This window comes from Tachypleus tridentatus, chromosome 13 (assembly GCF_004210375.1).
Source record: "Tachypleus tridentatus isolate NWPU-2018 chromosome 13, ASM421037v1, whole genome shotgun sequence".
NCBI lineage: Eukaryota > Metazoa > Arthropoda > Merostomata > Xiphosura > Limulidae > Tachypleus > Tachypleus tridentatus.
In genome coordinates, this window is record NC_134837.1 from 245,755,992 (window position 1) to 245,778,314 (window position 22,323).

The 22,323-nt window shown below is 33.6% G+C and overlaps 1 protein-coding gene and 1 long non-coding RNA gene across 11 annotated transcripts in view; one reads left to right on the forward strand and one right to left on the reverse strand.

The window, feature by feature from the left end:
* The window catches only part of LOC143237279 (paired box protein Pax-6-like), a 114,705-nt gene that overhangs the window by 25,886 nt on the left and 66,496 nt on the right, over positions 1 to 22,323 (forward strand). The gene's annotated exons all lie outside the window — the stretch shown is intronic.
* Positions 1 to 22,323, reverse strand: part of LOC143237280 (uncharacterized) — a 94,856-nt gene that overhangs the window by 20,541 nt on the left and 51,992 nt on the right. For 4 of the 10 annotated variants that reach the window (XR_013019971.1, XR_013019968.1, XR_013019970.1 and 1 more), the window contains exons 1-2: positions 14,958 to 15,249; positions 6,679 to 6,753 (exon numbers count right to left, since the gene is read on the reverse strand). The exons of 2 other annotated variants lie outside the window; for them this stretch is intronic. This is a non-coding gene — a long non-coding RNA (uncharacterized LOC143237280). Of the gene's footprint in view, positions 1 to 6,678; positions 6,788 to 14,957; positions 15,250 to 22,323 lie in introns of those variants that run through there. 4 more of the 10 variants (XR_013019963.1, XR_013019964.1, XR_013019967.1 and 1 more) reach the window with 2 other exon arrangements.

The window sequence follows — 22,323 nt, forward strand, 5'->3', positions numbered from 1 at the left end:
TCACAGTATATACCTATTAGATGAAAACATATTTATGTTCGTGTTAATTTTCTTTTCTTAGAAGAAATTAGTTTTTTATGCACTTATGTCATGCCCATTAAATTTTCTAGCCTGCAGAAGATTAATGTTCGTAAAATTCTGGTAACACCATCTCTTTAACTCAAGTGAATCTGATAAATTTTGGCAAATGGTAACCAGTCGGATCTACAAGCTTTCAGTTGATTGTTTAATAGCTATACTTCTTTGAATACTATTTTGCAGTAGAGTTTTTTTATTTTGGTATTTGACATGTTGCAAGAGCAATGAATTATGCAGATCCTTTTGTCGGACGACTCTGCAATGCGTGCTTAGGCCTATGTTTAGGATATACTCAGCTTAATAAATCTCATGATGAATTTTATAACCTGAAAAATGAAGGTGAATCTTCTGACACTTATTATCATCATTTGCTTTTGACAAATTTACATCTATATCTCATTATGTCACAAATATAACATCATGATAATGTACATGACATAATTACGACGGGCATATTTGTTTACACATGAATGCACAGGTGACTCTCTTTCCTGGCTGAATAACAATTTGGTAAATATCTTATGAACATAGACTGGGTTTCAGATCACAAAGTTCAATGTTTGTCATATCCTCATATTTTATATGAGCGATAAAAGTACATCGATGGAAACCCCTACATGCCTGTTTTAGAACCAGGTATGTAATTATGTCCTATTAAATAGACATATTTTTAATATCCATATGATATATCGTCCGTAAATAATTGTTTTAATTTTCCCACAAGAAAGGAGAGGGGATTATGGCAGAGACCAAGATCTATACAATGAATTGTAAGCTTGCAATGCATGTAACAGTGTATTTGGATGTACAGGGAAAGTTATAGATGGTAACAATGTAATGCATATCAGCATGACTGATCCCTCACACCAAACATGCTCATCCTTTCAGCCGTGGGGGCGTTATAATGTGACTGTCAATCCCACTATTCGTTGGTAAAAGAGTATCCCAAGAGTTGGCGGTGGGTGGTGATGACTAGCTGCCTTCCTTCTAGTCTTACATTGCTAAATTAGAGACGGCTAGCACAAATGGCCATCTTGTAGCTTTGCAAGAAATTCAAAACAAACCAAACCTTTATCTATTGAATTATTTTTGCCTCTTCAGTTAACTTAAAGAACGGGCAAATGTTAAGAAGTTTCAGTTAAGTTGTATAGCAAATGGTTAGAAAACGTATTCCAAACAATCAACGAACTGGGAAAGTTATCTATATACTTAAAACCACTAAAATTAGCAGCAGTCCAAGAAGTCAAAAGTCAAGCCTCTGTTTACATCCATAAGAAAGAACAGAAAAGGAATGCAAACAACCACATCCTTTTGTTTATCTTTTGGTAACAGTATGTGTTGTACGTATTGGTATGTTTGCATTTATCCCTATAATAAGTGGTTTGGGATATATTTGAATTTGCAATACACTAGCACCTTTGAGCTTATTTAAAATGTGAAAATTTAATGATTTATTTTGTATAAGCGCTGCAACTTGAATTGTAGATATATCGCTACCTATACAATTATAACGCTAAAATCAGGAGTTCGATTCCCCTCGGTGGACTCGGCAGCTGGCCTGATGTGGCTTTGCTATATGAAAACACACACACGCATATATCGCCACAGTCCACCTATATTGTAGTTCTCAACGTTCAAATATTTGCACAAACATGCCCGTTGTGCAAAGATTAAACATGGAGTTTTAGCATTTATTGTGCTTATTTCATCGTAGTTTAAAGCAATGAGTATGGCTCTTAGCATCTAGGTTTCACAACCAAATGTTTGAGGAATTACATACAAATGTGCATTAGAGACGAAATCTAGATTCGTTATCTTAACAAGTCAGTTTCAAGCCTCAGAACACAACACAAGACGAAAACCAACAACTTAAACGAAAATATTCAAATCATGGTTGTTTGGAATTTGCAATGAAATCCCATGGAGGCCCTGCAATATTTGCTATGTTGACAGTGTATGCTGTAAGTAGAATAGCAGGTTCTTTTTGCTGATTCAGACCGATATTATTTCATTATACAAGTTTTTGTTTTCACCAAATTAATATTTCATTTTCGTGGAAAGTGTGTCCAATGGAGACTTTTAAAGGTTACTTAACCCTAACCAGTTAAATATACAAACAGGTTAACAAATTAGCCAGTAAAATAACTCACTAATTACTTCACAGAAAAAACCCAGATACGTAACTGTTTTGTTACACTGTTTTAAAGTTTCACACTAACAGTTTTGATAAAGAAAATTTTGATAGTTTTCTCTAATTACATATTGCTAGCAGCTTCTAGAGGGGCCTGAACTATTTTTCACTTGGTAAGAAGCTGTTCTGTCAACATTTCACGTTTTCTATGCATTGCTGAGGAGAAAAGAGTTTTAACTTGAGATATTAAGCGTGAAAACATCTAAAAAACGAGGTATGCATGGTTATACTAAAAGAATAGCCTATGTTCTCATATTATGATTAATATAACTTACAGATGTATATTAATTTTTGCTTTACGTTTAATGTTTAATTGCGTCAATAAAGCACCTTTAAGTTTTAAAAGTATTGAAAACAGAGCATAAATATAACATTTAGACTTTCTTCAGTGCATACGTATGCGTATGTACACATAGAATGAGCGCTCTGAAACTCAGCTGTAATACGAAAAGTCCGCTGCTTCTGTTCACAGAACTTAACTTTTTTAAGTAAAACGGTAGCTACAACAATATGAACATAACAACTACAGTCCCACCTCTTTTACGAAACAACTACAGCAAAAAATGAAAAGAAGTGTTTGTTCACTGGTTCCTCGATATTACAGATTTATGCTTTATTCAGGAAGGCCACATAGTGAGCTTGCTTGTTCTACAAACGACAAACAGACTTTAGTTATATTAATATGTAGCTTCGCCAAACAGCTGTAGTGACGTCTATGGTTATTACGCTGTACGAATATTTAGTAAAGGCTAATATAAATAAGAGAAGGTGCATCGAATCAATACCGCAACGAGAATTTCACGAGGCTTGCACGCACTACTAACTCCCATCCAATCACCTGCAAGAGCTACTTTTAACAATTAACCCTGCCACATGAGGCTGATATGGAATAATGTTAGCATAAGCAGAATATGCTCGCACGCCTAGGGAATGGTCGTTTTCTAGCACGCAAAGGACCGCTAATGTTTCTAATGAGACTTAACCTTTACGGAAAAGCTTTTCATATCAGCAATATGCGGAAGAAAAGCAGTAATATACAAACAGCAGACGAACGTAACACAATATATTATTTATTAATATATTGTACACCTATCGCAGGAAGCGTCTTCAGATAATAATATTCATGTTATCGTCATAGAAAGATATAGACAGTGATATTTAAAAGTTTGTGCGTGTAATTTATATCGACTAATGTCAAAACAATTAACAACTTACAATGGGATTTTGACAGAAAAAAAAGTAATAAAGTAATTATTAAACTCGAGTTGTGGAACGTATCTTTTCATTATGTGTATCGTTTACCACAAGACATACCATACTAATTATATATTTCCACGACATGAGATTTCTATAATAAGAAATCAGAACTAACTTTTATTGCTTTTGTTGTTCACACCCGTTGTTAGCCAGTAGTTATCATTTTACAAGTTGTCTTGTTGACGCTAAATATATTTCTATCAGAGTAACATTTGATTTCCCGCAATATATTTTCATAAATAGGGGTTTTCATCTAAATGGAGGAAATATTCCAGTTCGTAATCTGAACTGTTAATAATAGAAAATATAACACATTCATAACCTCAGTATTGGTTTTGTCACATTAATAACAATGAACGAATAAGTCTAACAACTAGCTTGGTTTCAAGTATATGTATATCATCAGTGACTAATACTGGGTCCGACATAGCCAGGTGGGTTAAGGCGTTCGACTCGTAATCCGAGGGTCGCGGGTTCGAATCCCCCATGCACCAAACATGCTTGTCCTTTCAACCTTGGGGGCATTATAATGTTAATCCCACTATTCCTTTGTAAAAGAATAACCCAATAATTGGCAATGGATGGTGACGACTAGATGCCTTCCCTTTAGTCTTACACTACTAAATTAGGGACGGCAAGAGCAGGTAATCCTTGAGTGGCTGTGCGCGAAATTCAAAACAAGCTAATACTGAATTACTTTTGATAAAGTATATAAGTGCTTTAGGCTGACTTTACTTTCAAACAGAATATTTTTTCTTTCTGTGTGTGCGTGTGTGTGTTTCTTATAGCAAAGCCACAACGAGCTATCTGCTGAGTTCACCTAGAGGAATCGAACCGCTGATTTTAGCGTTGTAAATCCGAAGACTTACCGCTGTACTAGCGGGGGACTTTTCTTTCTGTATTTGAAGTTATTCATAATTGTAATATATTACATCCAAAGAAGTTTAGTTATTAGCTATAAAGGTATGCCACCATTTTTTTATATTCATATTTGTATTTGTGTGTTTTGCTATCTGTCTTTTTAACCGCGGTACAGCGGCTTGTATAATGGCTTTGAATTTTCTTTTTAAATACGAACTTAAAGCTTATAGCTCCGTCATCTCTTGACCGATTTAATATCTAATTACGGTTTTTCGACTCAGCAGATCAAATCTCTTAATCGCGCCTAATTTAAATTCAATTTGAGGGTAGGCTGTTAAGAAATCCAACTGGGTAACAAAACCGAATCGGGTATACGAGTACTTCTCGCTTAGTATTGCTAGCGCATAAAATATACGTAATAAAAAGAGGAAGAAATATTAATTAATTTCCTTTAATCGTGCTTAAAAGAATTTCAAGCACCGCAGCTAGAGAATTTCCTGACCCGGCATGGCCAAGCGTGTTAAGGCGTGCGACTCCTAATCTGAGGGTCGCGGGTTCGCATTCCCGCCGCGTCAAACATGCTCGCCCTTTCAGCCGTGGGGACGTTATAATGTTATGGTCAATCCCACTACTCGTCGGTAAAAGAGTAGCCCAGTAGTTGGCGGTGGTGGGTGCTGACTAGTTGCCTTCCCTCTAGTCTTACACTGCTAAATTAGGGACGGCTAGCACAGATAGCCCTCGAGTGGCTTTGTGCGAAATTCAAAAAAAACAAACAAACAAGAGGATTTCCTATCGTTTAACTTTGATTATAATGATTTTTTTTTTCCGTTTCTTGTAGTGTTGTATTAACTTTAGAATTAATCAAAAATACAGCCTTACTAAATCATGGTTAAAATAATAATACAACAAGCTTAGTAAGCAAAAAATCACTATTTAGAAAAAAACAAAGGAAGAGAAGCAACGCATGTAGATATGGTAGGATCTACAAGAAAGAAAAATCAAACATAAGGAAACAACAAGAGAAGCAACGCATGTAGATATGGTAGGATCTACAAGAAAGAAAAAACAAACATAAGGAAACAACAAGAGAAGCAACGCATGTAGATATGGTAGGATCTACAAGAAAGAAAAAACAAACATAAGGAAACAACAAGAGAAGCAACGCATGTAGATATGGTAGGATCTACAAGAAAGAAAAAACAAACATAAGGAAACAACAAGAGAAGCAACGCATGTAGATATGGTAGGATCTACAAGAAAGAAACAACAAAAAACAAACATAAGGAAACAACAAGAGAAGCAACGCATGTAGATATGGTAGGATCTACAAGAAAGAAAAAACAAACATAAGGAAACAACAAACATAAGGAAACAACAAGAGAAGCAACGCAACATGTAGATATGGTAGGATCTACAAGAAAGAAAAACAAACATAAGGAAACAACAAGAGAAGCAACGCATGTAGATATGGTAGGATCTACAAGAAAGAAAAAACAAACATAAGGAAACAACAAGAGAAGCAACGCATGTAGATATGGTAGGATCTACAAGAAAGAAAAAACAAACATAAGGAAACAACAAGCCAACGTGGAAGCACGTCGTACAGATACCATTTTGATATTGTTTTGATTCAAAACAAATTTTATTTTAACAGTAATCATTTCTAACTAATGTCTCTCTATAAAAAATATATAGAAGATACTGCTTTGATGTATTCTTACGTTAGAATTTTTTCTAGTTATACCTTAATTTAAATTGCATAAAATAACATCAGCCAACATTTTAAATACATATTTATTGAAAATATCTCACACACATAATAAACTGCCCAATGTAAATTTATCGATAAATCTTAATTGAGTAAGTGACTATTTATGAGGTGTATTTTCCACTATATTTATTTTAAATCCATTTCCTTTGCTTTTACCCATCTTATAAGCATCCGTTACTGAGTTTTATACATTAATGGCTAAATGTGTAAACTGATCAAACTTTTTACTAAATCCCACATTCACTCGTTGGAAAGAGCGTTAAAGAGAGAAACTTTAAATTCCTGAAATATTTAGATGTTTCAAAAATAGTTTACACCACCCGCCTCATCGGTTATGTAAGACTCATATATAAAATATCCATAAACGTAATGAAAAATGTAAATCCAATGATTTAGTGTGAGAAATAGCCATGCTTTGTACATGAAAGTCACGTGAAGTGGAATATGTTTCATCACTTTCTGACGAAAAGTAATCATATAATATTAACACTCATGAGGGAATTCTTGAAATTTGACTTACGTGCTGAGCTTTCAGGTTCAATGTTTCACCATGGTGTTTTTATAAAACCTCTTCAACAAGTTTTGTTGTTTTTCTCTAAAGAAGGCGAATATGTATTTTACTGTAAGTCCTGAAACATGTTTGTTGTCATTTTTATAACTGAAAAATACATATGCTATTATGATTTATACAGAAGTATGTATCCATGCATGAACGAAAATGTTTACTGCTATAAAGCTACACAGTTTTTAGGATTGAAAAGTTGTACATTTTTAGTATTAATGAAATGTTATCTCAATTTATATAATGTCGCTTACTTTCAGATATACAGAGGTCAAAAATAAAAGTAAATAACCAAGTGTTTAAGATAAGATTTTATTAAACATGAATCTGGGTATTTAACTGTACAGAACACATATACAATTGTATCATAACTAATGTTTTTCTACTTATAAGAGCCTGGTGGGTGGTGATGACTAGCTGCCTTCCCTCTAGTCTTTCACTGCAAAATTAGAATTGGCTAGAGCAGACAGCTTTTGTGTAGCTTTGTGCGAAATTCAAAACGAACAAACCTACTTATAACCAGGCATTTTACTTTTACCCACAATTTTGTTTGCAAAATGATTAATTTCTGGTATTAATTTTACTTTAAAATGCTAAATTCTAATATTACTGAAAGAAAAACAACGGCGTCATAATTGCTTCATCATTCATGAAGAGCTAATATGTTTGACTAAAAACAGTTTGTGGTTTAAAAGAACAGTAATTATTACAAATGAGCTAAATAACAATAACTAGTAGTAGTGGTTTAATTTTTAAACTCTGTTTGTGAGAGATTTTGAACTCTGTGTGAGTTTACACTTTTCGTCGGCATTATAACATATATGTCTTGTTATTTAAAACAAATAATAATATTCTGTAGGGTGACGATTAATATCCATCAGATATTAATATGAAACGTTCTTATCACTATCTAAAGATATTTATAAATAAATATATTATCCTTTCAATTGACAAAAAAGCTTATCAAGTCATGATGGATAGGGCGCTCAACTCACAAAATTAACGGGTCGCGCGATCGAAACTGCTATCGAATATGCTCTCTTACATTCAGCTATAAGGATGTTATTATAACACAGTCGATATCACTATCCGTCCAAGCGTTAGTTTTGAGTGTTGCTGACTAGCTCCTTTCTTTTTTAGTCAATCTCTTCAAATGTTGGATTGGGCCTGCTTTGGCCAAGTGTGTTAAGGCGTACGACTCGTAATCTGAGGGTTGCGGATTCGAATTCCCGTCGCACCAAATATGCTCGCCCTTTCAACCGTGGGGGCGTTATAATGTGACGGTCAATCCAATTATTCGTTGATAAAAGAGTAGCCTAAAAGTTCACGGTGGGTGGTGATGACTAGCTGCCTTTCCTCAGTTTTATACTACTAAATTAGAGAAGGCTAGCGCAGATAGCCCTAGTGTAGCTTTGCATGAAATTCAAACTCCAAACAAACAAAAGCTGGAACAGATAGCTCTCGAGTAAAACTTTGCACGAAATTCAACAAAAAACAAGACAGTCAGCGAAGCTACAAACAAAGTCTTGTGCATATATGACTTGTATATAACTGTTGTACAAACTATACTATAGAACTGATGTAATGTATTTTAGCATAATTACCTGCAAACGGTAGGAGTCATATAGCACAATGGATTCGTCTCTCACCTGCTTTAATTTCTATTTGTTGGCTTCACATTGTGAAGTTAAATTAAAGCATTAAATGAGAAGCGGGTATTGAGGCTCACGCTGTCCTTTATTCAAACTATGTTAATAAGCGTCACCAATCAACACTGGAAAGATTACTGCTTCATTGCAAAGAAAAGGACCTGAACAACAACAACAAAATAGCAAAGATTACTGTAGATCCGAAAGGATTGCTTTAATTTGTTGTTACAAGCCCACTATTGTTAATATATTTTACCTACGAATGAGTAAAAAACAAACAAAAAATAAATAGAGTTTCGCACTCCTTGCTCTTAATGAAATAGTACATCACCTAACACTCTGTAACCGCTACTCTGTTGAAATGGGTGCTTTACAGTGTACGTAATTTTTTGCAACCACATGTACAACCTAACATGCACTTGTTACTCACCCAAAGTTACTTTGATATCAGGTACAAATGGAAAAAAAGACAAATGTTACCAGTTAAATGAACACATATCTAGAGCAGGCCTGGCATGGCCAAGCGTGTAAGGCGTGCGACTCGTAATCCGAGGGTCACGGGTTCGCGCCCGCGTCGCGCTGAACATGCTCGCCTTCCCAGCCGTGGGGGCGTATAATGTGACGGTCAATCTCACTAGTCGTTGGTAAAAGAGTAGCCCAAGAGTTGGCGGTGGGTGGTGATGACTAGCTGCCTTCCCTCTAGTCTTACACTGCTAAATTAGGGACGGCTAGCACAGATAGCCCTTGAGTAGCTTTGTGCAAAATTCCAAATTCCATTCCATATCTAGAGCAACATTTTGAAAGTTTACATAACACTTAATTAAGGCTGTTTTTTAAAATTATATTTACAGTTTGTAATAATTACTAAAATATTATGGTCCGGCGTGACCAGGTTAAGGTTAACGCGCTCGACTCGCAATCTGAGAGTCGCTGGATCGAATCAAACATGCTCGCCCTTTCAGCCGTGGTGGCGTTATAATGTGATCTGTCAATCCCACTACTCGTCGGTAAAAGAGTAGCCCAGTAGTTGGCGGTGGTGGGTGCTGACTAGTTGCCTTCCCTCTAGTCTTACACTGCTAAATTAGGGACGGCTAGCGCAGATAGCCCTCGTTTAGCTTTGGGCGAAATAAAAACAAACAAACAAACAAACTAAAATATTAAAAAATAATAACTGAATAGCATCGTTGGAAATCACAATTTTTGAATCTAATGACTCAAACATTTACAATACGAAAAAAATTGTTAGAATTTCGCGCAAAACTATACAATGGATATCCGTAAATATCCATCTTTAATTTTGAGCTTAAAAATACTGTTATTCAAGAGTACCCATCGTCAACTTGTACACTACTCTTACCAGAGCAAAGAATGAGATTTGCCTGTCACTTTTATGATGTATGCACGACTCCGAAGTGCGGAGCGTGATATTTGTTTTAGCGGTAACAAGATACACACCACGGAATCTCAGTTTAGCAGTCCAGTAGGCTATCCATTTGGACATACTCTACCTCATTTTCTCCGGACTTGCAGGCATTAACTATACTAAAATTGTTTTGTTTTGAATTTCGCGGCCTGGCATGGCCAAGCGCGTAAGGCGTGAGACTCGTAATCCGAGGGTCGCGGGTTCGCGCCCGAGTCGCGCTAAACATGCTCGCCCTCCCAGCCGTGGGGGCGTATAATGTGACGGTCAATCCCACTATTCGTTGGTAAAAGAGTAGCCCAAGAGTTGGCGGTGGGTGGTGATGACTAGCTGCCTTCCCTCTAGTCTTACACTGCTAAATTAGAGACGGCTAGCACAGATAGCCCTCGAGTAGCTTTGTGCGAAATTCCAAAACAAACAAACAAACAAACAAACTATTTTACCAACAAATAGTGATGTAGAAGTTTACATTAGAACGCCCTCTAAAAGAGACAACATGTTTGGCGACGAGGATTCGTTTCCGCGACCTGTAGATTGCGAGTCGAGTGCTCTAATTACCAGGCTATGCGAGGCCAAGAGTGTTAGATATTTGTTAAATTGAAAGGGATTGCAATGCAAATGGAAATTTCAAGCTAAACAGCACCTTACTTGTACTAAGGCTGAACTTATAGTAGTCGATAATTTTAAGTGACTGACCAGATGGCACGCAACTTGCTAGCAGTACCCACCGCCTTATGGATTTTTGCTCTTCCCTTTGAACTGAGTATGGGGATCGACTCTTATTTTAATAATGCATTTATAGCTGAAAATGAGAAATATGTTTAGTGTTATGACGTCTCGAACTCCAGATCCTTCTAGCTGCAATGTGACATACTAACCATTTAACCGTGTCCAGCTTTCGATCCGAAAACAATGTTAATGTGATTGGGTCAAACAGCGAATCGTACGATTGTTTCTATTTATTCTACTACTAAAGAAATCAGATGTTTTCTTTGTTTCATTTCTTTGTTCTTATGTTTTAGAGTTTAAAACGACCAGCAAAATTAAATAGTTTGCTAAATAAGTATAGGCTATTTTTTGCTCATGAGAACATTGTATCATTTTATTAGTTAGAGGGCGCTTTTGTTGATTTCTGTTCATATTATGCATTACTATTGATGAATAAATGTCAAGAATAAAAAAGGGCGGACACAAAGCTGAACGAATCCTTTATTTGAGGAATCACGGGAGGTATCTTGAGTCGCTCCTTGATAATTTTATGCATTTTCCTGGGGTCAATAACCGTTACGCGAGAGAGCAACAACAATTAGAGAATAGGAGACGTAAAAAATAGTCTTCAATTGTTCAATTGCTGTATTAGAGAGGGTAAAGAGAGAACCACAAAGATTATATCAACACCTTACATGTCAGCAAGAACACTTAAACAAAAGGAACGCATTTCCCTCCGACTGAAATTTTTATTAATAGAAATAACACGTCAAGGAACTGAAGGACAAACTGAGCAATTGTAAACGAAGTAATCTTTAAGCACCTGTTAAAAAAATTGTAGTGATAATTAAGGTTATCATAAGGTGTGTTTTTTTTCAAAATCAAAGAACCGGACATAAAGGTTGATTTATCAGTGTTTGATTTACCTAGAGAACATGTATTTATGCGTTTGGAGATTATCTCTAGAAAATACTTAGGAAAAACAGTTAAAAGCTATATAAATATATTTATAGTTACATGTGTTCCACTAAGTGAGAATTTACGTAAGGCTCATTTTTGAAATAATTATAACAATCTAAAAGTACTAACTTAGCTGAAATAGAACTAAGCAAGCATGCCCACCTAACTTTCCTCTATGTGATATGTTTTATCGTGCAAATTGTCGCGGTAACATAGGTTAAGCTTTAATTAAATTATAATATTTTCAAAACATGTATGAAGTACATACATATAACGTACGCATCGCTGGAATCGTGCTCTTGAAAATACATTTGTTTCGTTCCTTGTTTTGCTAAAACAAGTGGAACCAGGTACCAATTTAATCTTTAAAACCTGTTTGATCAAGATGACTCAGAAAAACAATGAGGCTTTGAATAATATTTCTTAATTAAGAGAAAACAAAATAATAAGGGTTCGTTAGCGGATAAAATAAATCTATTGAACCATATATTGTTGGTGGTCTTTACGTCTTTTCTTAAGCAATTAAATTTGTACTGTCTCATAATCGTTAAAAAATACATGTGTGAACGAGATTATTAATATATTCTGTGCATTTATTTACCTTTACCAACTTTTCGTTTCTTTAGAAAGTAACTTCGTATTCTTGTAAGGTAAATATTGGCTTCTTGATGCCATTTAGTTGTAGCGCCTTCTTCCGAAAATAGTGTTTGTTTATTTGTTTGTGCTTACTTATAGCAAAGTCACATCGAGCTATCTGCTGAGTCTGCAGAGGGGACACGAAACCCTGATTTTATCGTTGTAAATCCGCAGACTCCGAAAGTAGACATCTACTGTTTATTTTTGTGCAATATAAGCTCACTTTGTCCTATGAATATCTACAAGTTGCTTTACGAGCGCAAACTGTTCAAGTCATGAATGGATAAAATTTTATATACTTGAAACATTACACTGATTTTATATACAAGAGAATTAGTACTAAAAATGTCGTTAATTCCAAACATTTACTTTTGTTATGAGTTTACATCTCCATCCGTTTGCTCAAAAGCATGGCAGTTTGGTTTGTTTTGAATTTCGCGCAAAGCTACACGAGGGCTATCTGTGCTAGCCGTCCCTAATTTGGCAGTGTAAGATTAGAGGGAAGGCAGCTAGTCATCACCACCAACCGCCAACTCTTGGGCTACTCTTTTACCAACGAATAGTGGTATTCAGTGATGTCGAGAAACCCACTAGTTGAGAAATTTATATGCAAAAACGGCTCGTTTGGGTTGAGAAAATATTTTACATAGAAGGTCGAAACGTTGTTCGCTCTTCTATGTAAAATATTTTCTCAACCCAAACAAGCCGTTTTTGCATATGAATAGTGGTATTGTTCGTAACTTTTTAACGCCCCCACGGCTGAAAAGGACGGGGATTCGAACCCGCGACCATTGTATTACGTGTCGAGTGCCTTAACCGCTTGGCCCAAAAGCAGGGAAGAGTAATATTTTAGAAAGCATTGCTTTTTTCCCCCTTTCGTTTTCAAGGCAAAGTGTATGTTGTTTAGCGTTGGGCACCGTAGGCTGATTCTTGATCATCAAAACGACCATTTATTTTTATGGGTAAATGGTCACCAAACATGCGTTTCAAGTTAGATTAATCGCTCTATTGATGTTTGACGAACTGGTTTCTTTATCTAAATAAGATTCTGCCTTATTTTTATAACGAAAGTATAAGTGTATTTCTAACACTGGGGCTAAAGTACTGAACAACATTTATAACAAGTTCAATATCTCCACTACACAGTCTAAGTAACCTGAGTTCAAGAGAAATAAGAAACAGGAATAAAAGTAATTTGCGTTTTGATTTCATCCTTCATTTCACACAGTTCTAGTCATTAGAATCAGGACTGCCAGAAATTTAGATGGCGCCTGTTAAATACAACTTATCAGAAAAACTAGTCGAACTTAGCCAAGGAATTATTAACGTGTCTGACAGGCGGAGTCGTATTGTAGCCACTCCCAAGTCTATTTGGAAGTCGACACTTTGCACATGCTAATGCTATAAAAATAACATAGAATCATGTGATTTGAACTACATTTTTAAATAACCGGTGGAGAGATGTTCAAGGGTATATACGCGTGTCTGTTTTCGACGCATTATGACATCTGGGCGTTTTTCATGAGAAATATGCTGGAAGTATTTACATTAAAGCAAGCGACTGGTAGGTTTGTTAAGTGTAACGAGATTCACTGCGAAATTTTACTTCGTGTATGTTCAAAATAATAATTTCCAATCGATTATACACGCGAAATCTATAGTTGTGACTAATTTAAGTGCATGTACATAAGACAGTATTTTTCTCAAAGACGCCGATAACTAATTCATTATATATATCACTTAATCCATATATATATGCATAGAGCACATATAATATATTGAAAATGTGTGATTAGATATCTACACCAATTGTTTATAATGCAGTTTTTAAAGAATAACTCTAGTGAAATCTTAACCACTATTCTAATTAAGCATGGAGTTATAAAAGTTCTAGATTCCTTTCTTTGCTGTTTCTTATTTATATTCCCTGTTATATAACTCTGTATATAAACATTACTTTATATAAACTGCTTAACGATGTGTAGTTACGCTCTTTTGAAGTGCTCTACTATTTTATAGCAGTTGAATATTACGATTTTTTTTTCACACAACAAAATAATACAGATCAAATAATAATATTGATTGGTTGTTTTTAATTAAGAAACTCTTGTGTAGTCTTTATTTACTTAAAACATGTATCTAAAGCTATGCAGTCTTCCATCTAGTTATATCACTAATGTCTTCTTATACAACCAGTTAATTAAGCCTACTATAACATACATGAGAATTAATGTGTTTCGTTTCATATTTGAGTAACAAAAAAAAACAAAACATTCTTCTGAACGAACTGTTAAGAAAGGTGTTTAAATAGTAATTATACTATTCGAACTTGCTCACCTACGATCGTAAAGGCTCTTTTGTTTGATATTTTGTTCTATTGACCTAGAATCGCTGACGAGAGAGCTGACATTAAACGAAATTGGAAAGTGTTCAAGGCGGTGGAAACAGTATACCTCCAAATATGAATTAACTGTGCTAAATATTACAATAATATATCGAGTAATATACGAAGTAGGATCAGCATACAATACACCTCAGATATAAACTGGGTCATTGTTATATCTCGCATCTCCGATCACGTGTGATAATTATGATAAGCGTACATAAGGAATGGCCTAAGAAACCAACTTCTCGAAGCACATTTCATTTTGACAACTTTGTTTCCAAATGTGATCGTTTTCTCGTAATATTCTCAAGTTCAGTTTCATTTTAACCATATAAATTATTATAGTACCTTGAACACTTTTCTATTAATATAAATATTGTCTTTATATAATGCTAAAAAGTTTATATAAATATTGTTGTAAAATATGTTGTTAAACAATAATATTTCATATGGGTGAGTAAGAAAAAAATGTCTTTACCTGAGAGAAAACAGGTTTCCGTTCTCGTTTCTCTTTATACCTTTGTCAAACAGCTATCACGACGTTATAAGATACCTACTCACACACATAACAACATGATAACTTGCATGCAGGGTTTTCTTAACGACGATACAAAGATCAAGATATGCTGAAGGTCACATTATTGCTATTAAAAAGAAGGTACACACCGATGAAGAAAAAATCGAGAAAAAAAACATATTCAGCAGAACTTAATGGTCCACGATCGTATCAAAAGATTGTGAGCATGCGTGCGCTGATCTAGTAGGTTCTAATGAATTGCTCGAACAGAACCAGTTTTGAAGTGATGAAGTCATAAAAACTTCAAGGTTATACCTTGTTTATCTTGATCCTTCAGAAGGACTTATTAAAATTAAATTTCGTAATTTTTGAAGGTGTGATATTGAAAAGAGAAATAACAGTTTGAAATGCATTGCAATATACAAGGAAATTCTAACAGACGTTTACAATTGTACATTACTAATAAAACAGATTAATTTTTTTACCACAAACAAAAACACACAATTATACGGTTATTCAAAAACATTCGACGTTTTCAAAGGTTCGTTAATTTTTAATTGAATCCAGATGAAAATTTAAACAAAGATAATGCAGTATACATTTGATATTTTAAACATAAAAAAGTATTTAAATGTTCATTAAATCTACAACAGTATTAGAAGCTGAAAACTAATGTATGTATGTTCCATAAGCAAGATTTACTTTACCATTTCTTTTTCGTTCGTTAACATTATTGGTTAGAGTGGTAAAATATTTAGTATTCTCATTTTTGAAAATAACATAGAGTTTGTTTTGCGTTGTTAGCTTAATATATGAATTTAGGATAAACTTAAATTTCCTAAGCTGCCTGAACCTTGCGAGATATCATTGGATTTATGGCCAATAATACTGTTTAGAGCGAGGATGCTCAACTAAGAAAATAAAGCATTCTAATCATTACAAGCAAGAACGTAAAATAATGCATACTTCATTCATTTTATTCATTGTCAGATTGATTTTAAACTTCTCTCGAAATAGGTAGCTTGCTCTGAACCTAATATTAATCAAAGGTTCCTGAGACTAGTGTCTCACAATTTGTTTGACACTAGTGTTATGTGAAACTAAATTTTTAAAGAAGCAACTGAAATCATTTTGACGACTTTCGACATGAGTAAATTTGTAACTTTTCACACACTTCCAATGTTATAAGACATCTTTCCAAAGTATATGTAGAGCTATACAACAGGTGAATACTATAAACAGTACAATTTGATATTATTGTTCAATTAAAATGTTTATGTATCATGAGTTTCAAAATACCTATTGATATATCATATACATCTTGCAGGTGTTTTCTTCGATCATTCTTACATTAAGAAGAAGATCCGTTAGAACTTTGTTCTTGAGCTATTGTGTAAGCTGTCAGTTCTTCAACATGAAGGTTGAGCGAGATAAACAGTAAAGCGTATCTGACTGTAAACGAGGAATTTGTAATGCCGTATATGTGCTGTTTCTTCCACAATAGCAATATGAATGATATTTAAAGACGCACCGTGCAAACCAATCGTAAAAGAAACTAAATTTATATATCGATAGAAAAGTATACGTTACTAACTTGCTGTAGGTAATTAAAAAGTACTTATAAAAAGCTTCCTGGTCAACAGCCTCTTAAGAAATGTTACGAAGTTTTTCTACGAGGCTTAAGGTTTTTATTATATGTAAGCTACACATAATGAACGTCAGTCTTTTCAGCTCGCTATGCTCATTCCTTTTAGTAAAGATTTCTTTGCAGATTGCAACTCGTATATTGTAGCCATTGTTCAGGACGAAAGTTATGCAATGCTCACGTATAGAACAGGTGAGTCGGTTGTGGTATGCATTGTGCTTAAGCCAGTATTTGTATGAAAAGAAAATTACACTTTACAAACAACAGCCATATTTCGAGTGTTTTCTATACACATTCATCCAACACCGACTATCTCGCATCGATTTACTCAGTCTTTCAAATATAGCCGTCATTAAGGTAAGTTACATATCGACTCAAAGATGTCAGAAAAAACTCTTTTCAATAGTAGCGAATAGGTTATAATTCAAGTTTACGGAAATGATATCAGATACATTCATTATATTCAAACAATTAAGAATTTAAGTCAAATTAAATACAGATAATCTATAAAAAACTAAATGTAATTAGTTATTTATTTTACAGCCATCTTTAATGAATCTTGCCTTGTAACCATTGTTTATCAAGTGATATTTGTGTCTTGAAAGATTTGCGTAGTTGTTACCCTTTTATCGTTTCTAATTTGTTCAGTTAAATGAAAATTGACATATACAGTAGTGTGGAATGAATTACAAGCAGTTCATCCAAGTTGACCAATGAAAACGTTAGTGTCCTACGACTGATAGCATTGACTCCCACAAAATATTAAGTTAAAAATACAAAGGATTAAAACAAGCAACGTAATGTTCTAGATATGATACAATAAACACAACATATTTACAGCATTCAGTATATTTTCATATATATATATATATATTAGTTCACGTATATATTTATCTTTGCTTGACAACTCTAGTGGTGTTTAACTAACAGTGTGTATAAAAATCTTAATTTTATATCAACGTAGATTATAAAAAGGCTCACTATGAAATTCATGAAAAACCATATTCCTTTATTTAAACCTAATTTTTTATTCATTTATGTTTTGATGTTTGCTATATTTTTAAAATAATAGGTTTTGTGTGTGAAGTATGAACATATGAATATGTATCTTCATATTTCCACGAGTTCTGTAGGCTCTTACTTTTCAGGTCATTTGTCAGGTGTAATTACAAGTTACTGACATATTTATAATATTCATCTGAAATTATATATTCAAATCATTGTTTTTTTATCGTCCATGACTCCTGCTGATACAACAGCAATCGTTTTCACGTTGTTATATGTATAATGAAAATGCCATCTTTCATCCATTCCGTTTCGTGTGAAAAGAAATCGTTTTACACATTACAACATTGTGCGCATTAGAGCACAACACCTAAAAATACTGAATGAAAAAAATATGTACTTATGATTCCCTAATACAAAATCTTGAATGAAATTATATGCGATTTGAGAATATGCGAAACCATTTCGACACAGCTTGGTTCTCTGAATAAAAACTTAAGAATGTCTATCTATCTCTTTATAAAACCTTATTTACCAAAGAATATCTGTCATTTTTTTCTATTACTGTTATGATATATTTTCCTTAGATAAATACAATATATACACATTATACTATGTGGATTGTATGTAATATTACAAGTGAAATCAATTTGAAAGACGTGGTTTGATACCTATTCCTACATGTTGGGGAAAGAGCTTCATTATTTGAAAATAACATTTTAACGCCTTAAAGAAAATCTGCAATTAATTTTGAGTTGTTTATACTGTTTATAGTAGATGTTTACATAACGTACATGATAAATAAACAATAATCCAAATAATATTTATGTTTATGTAATAATGATCCAGTATTGGTAAAAAAAGAAACATCTTAAAATTTAATAAAAAGTGTTTTAGATAATATGGTAATTAATTATGTTTTTTACAAGGAAACATTTAAAATCACTTAAAGAAATTTGCTTAGAATAATTCTTTATTAACCTATTGGGCAAAAAGCTGTTAATAACGGTCGTATTCTGATCTAAAGCTTATCGAGGTGTGACTTGGAAATATTCTTTATAAAATCAGCTCATCCTATGTTCCTCCAAAGTTAAATATAAAATTGGAATGATTATGCTAGCAAAACGTCAGCAGCTATCCTCACAATATTTGATAACTATCTACTTTAGAAAGAATTCATACAGTGACCTAGTTAATCTCTACGTAGCTTTTTCAAATGCTGTGACAAATACCTGATTATTTGGCAGGAGTTTGCTTGAAATACTCGTACAATAACTTGATTATATTGTAAGAAGTCTTAATTGTACAGGTGCTTGTTTAGAATGTACTTATACAGTTTATTTTCATAAAAACCTAGTGTTGGGTAAAAAGCGGTTTACACTATTCCTGTATTTGTCCAGTTTGGGATAACTAGTAACTTTACGAATGTTCTTCATATCCCAATCTGGACTTTTGTTGAATATATGTATTTTTCAAATCTTTTAAAGTAACCCAAAGAAATACCCTTATTTTGACTTAATGTTGGATAATTTGAAACTCCTACAGTTAACGTGAAAAACATTTTTAATGGGTTAGTTTTTTTCTAACATTATATTTTAGCTGTTTTTGGACAATTATAAAGTTAGACAAGACATTATTTTGAGACATTTGTAACGATTAAGACAAGGAGAGTATGTTACTTTAACAGTCCTACAGTGATTCAGTGGTATTTAAAAAAGACATCTGTGATTTATATATAATCTATGGTTCACAAGGCTTTTATATATCTATTCATATGTATATATATTTTCGCGTTGAATAATACGTAATATTACGCCATTACTGTTGATTAACGAGTATACTAATTTTTTATTATAAATTAGTTGATACACGACTTTTCGTTTTCGTTCCGACTATTCATTTGTTCATTGAATTTATATAAATAAATTAATAAACTTACTTATAGAAATAAAGTATTTATTTGAAGGTGCAATAAGGTAAATAATATTTTGTTTAAAATAAACCTCTGCAAATATTTTTGAACACCTGATTAACTGGCAAGGTTTTACTTTTCTAGGTACAGCCTTCATAAGTGGTCCAGAAAAGTTAAAATATAATAACTAAAATTTGGGATTCCCTCTAATAAGTAAATGTATTGACTATATTTAAGTGTTTGAAATTCACACGTAACGATGCTTGTATAATAGTGTACCAGCAAAATACAAAAACAGAGCAACAAACACGTGCATTAGTGTACTATTTTGTTTATTATATGTATATAGAAACACTCTAATATCGGTTAAGAACATTCTATCGTGCAACAGAACAAAACAAAACAATAGACATGATAAATGAGGTGCCCTTTTGAAGTGTTCTAATAATCAACAAGCTACGATTCACAACTAAACAAGAGACGCGGCAGTAAAGAAGAGGACTGGAGGAATCAATAATTGGTTACAATTAGAGTACATAATGACGACAAACGTCAAACCAGAGAGGCGGGATCAACCGTTATAGGGTTAGAAAACATGATACGTACACATGGCACAGCTTATGGTAATTGCCCTTGTTCAGAATTCCTCATTCGCTGTATTTTAAAGAGACACAACAAACCTGATAACTCTCTTGCATAACAGGGCTATAGCATCTACAAATGAGACCAAACGACTATAATTACTAACGAATCGATATGCACCAGTGTAGCGCCAACCACACAACGCTAGAAGCATGGAGGTTTCACTGTATTTTACCTTATGCTGCCTACATATGGAAGTGGAATTAATAGCATGATTAATTATATATGACGAGAATAAGCCTCGTAAAACAATAAATTACTAGAAAACTGCTCGTTTCCTTTCGTCATTCCAAAAGTCACCTGCAATTACCTTTTACAATGTTTGACAATTAACTGAATCGATATGTTTATATTATGTAGATTTAATCTATTTCGTAGAAAGAATTAGATCTCATAAGCTCTTTCTTTATACATACATATATTGTACTTCACGCCAATATAGCCAAAGACTAGATTGAACATTCATTTAATTGTTGTTATTTTAGCGCAGAGATACACCATGGACTATTTGCTTTCCGATCACTTCGGGGAATGGAACCTGGGATCTTATCGTTATAAGTCTCCAAGCTTACTGTTGACCCACCGAGAACTACATTTAATACAAGTACTTTATTTTGACTCACAACGTCTTTTAGTGGTTAATTTACTCATATATGTAGATAGCAAAAATTTGGACATCTGTAACACGAGTAAAAAGGCTACGCAAAAAGAGGTAAAGAAATTTATTGTTGGTTTGAATTAAGTACAAAGCTATAAAATGGACTATCTGTGCTTAGCCCACCACGGATATCGAAACCCAGTTTTTAGCGTTGTAAGACCGCAGACATTACGCTTTGCCACTGGGGGAGGGGGCGCGGAGAAACCTAAAAGTTTCAAATAAAAAATACATTATAAGTGTATACAACCAACGAATTAGCTGGAAGCAAGTGGTCAGTTTTTTTATCTGAACTGAAAGAATGGGACTAGAGATGTAATGAACGGTAAGAGGTGATCAAAATTATAATAAAATGATCTTTGAAAATGTTTAGTTGACTCCATGTAAAGACAAAATCTAAACAAATATTATGTAAGTATGTATGTAGTTATCCTATAACATTTAAAATAAATAACAAACATAACTACTAGTGTTTGGCCATTAGTATTAATATGTACATAATTTTCCTTTCACAATTAAATTAAAGAAAAAGTGCTGCTACCGTTTAACTGTAATAAATATACCCGATCAACTGAAGGTTAACATCCTGGAACATATTTGTTATGTTTTGGTTCCTACGTTGTACAAATTTATAATCTGCGTTATAAAACTGTAAGCATTGCAGTTAAAAACAGAAATGGTAAGTTGCTTTCTTGTGATTTTATTTCAAGGTTTCCCAATTATTTCTCAAGAAAGTTTTCAGAACCTAGTAAGTAAGTATACGATATTACAGTTCTTACTAAAAAAAACTGAAATTATACTGAATATAGAATTTATATATTTTACTATTTCGCATAGTATTTACTTTGTACGTTTAATGAATCTAAAAGACAATTGTAATCTAAACTTAAGAGCTTATTCGAGACAAATTGCTCAATTGATATATAGAATAGATCTTAAAATATTCTGTAAATTCTATTACGGTCTTGGGTGTTTTTTTTTCTTTCTTTAAGAAAAAAGATTCTCAGTGTTTTCAGTTGTTTCTTAGAAGACACCTGTCTATCCTCCCCTGTTGATTTGCAATTCTTCAGCCTTCCCTGTTGTCCCAGTTCCCACATCATGTTTTGGTCTCAGCACATTAGTCTTTTTTTTTTACATTATTTGTGATTATAATAACAATATATTCTCAACAACAGTGCACACACGTCCTAACGGAAACAATAATCAACAAATGAAACAAACAGATGGTAAGCTCAAATTTCAGGAAAGTTTCTTTACCAAGGCTAGGTTTTGTGGTACAAAATCATCTCATAAGCGCACATAAATTTGGATGCTCAAAGAAGCGGAACCGTTCATTAGTCGGGCAGCTGCAACCGGGATTTTTTTTTTACATCCCTCCCCAATGTTATTTCTTGTATACAAGTAAAAAATACGAATACCTTGAAACACTATGCGTGATGAGAAAAATTATGTTCTTAGTTAAGACTGA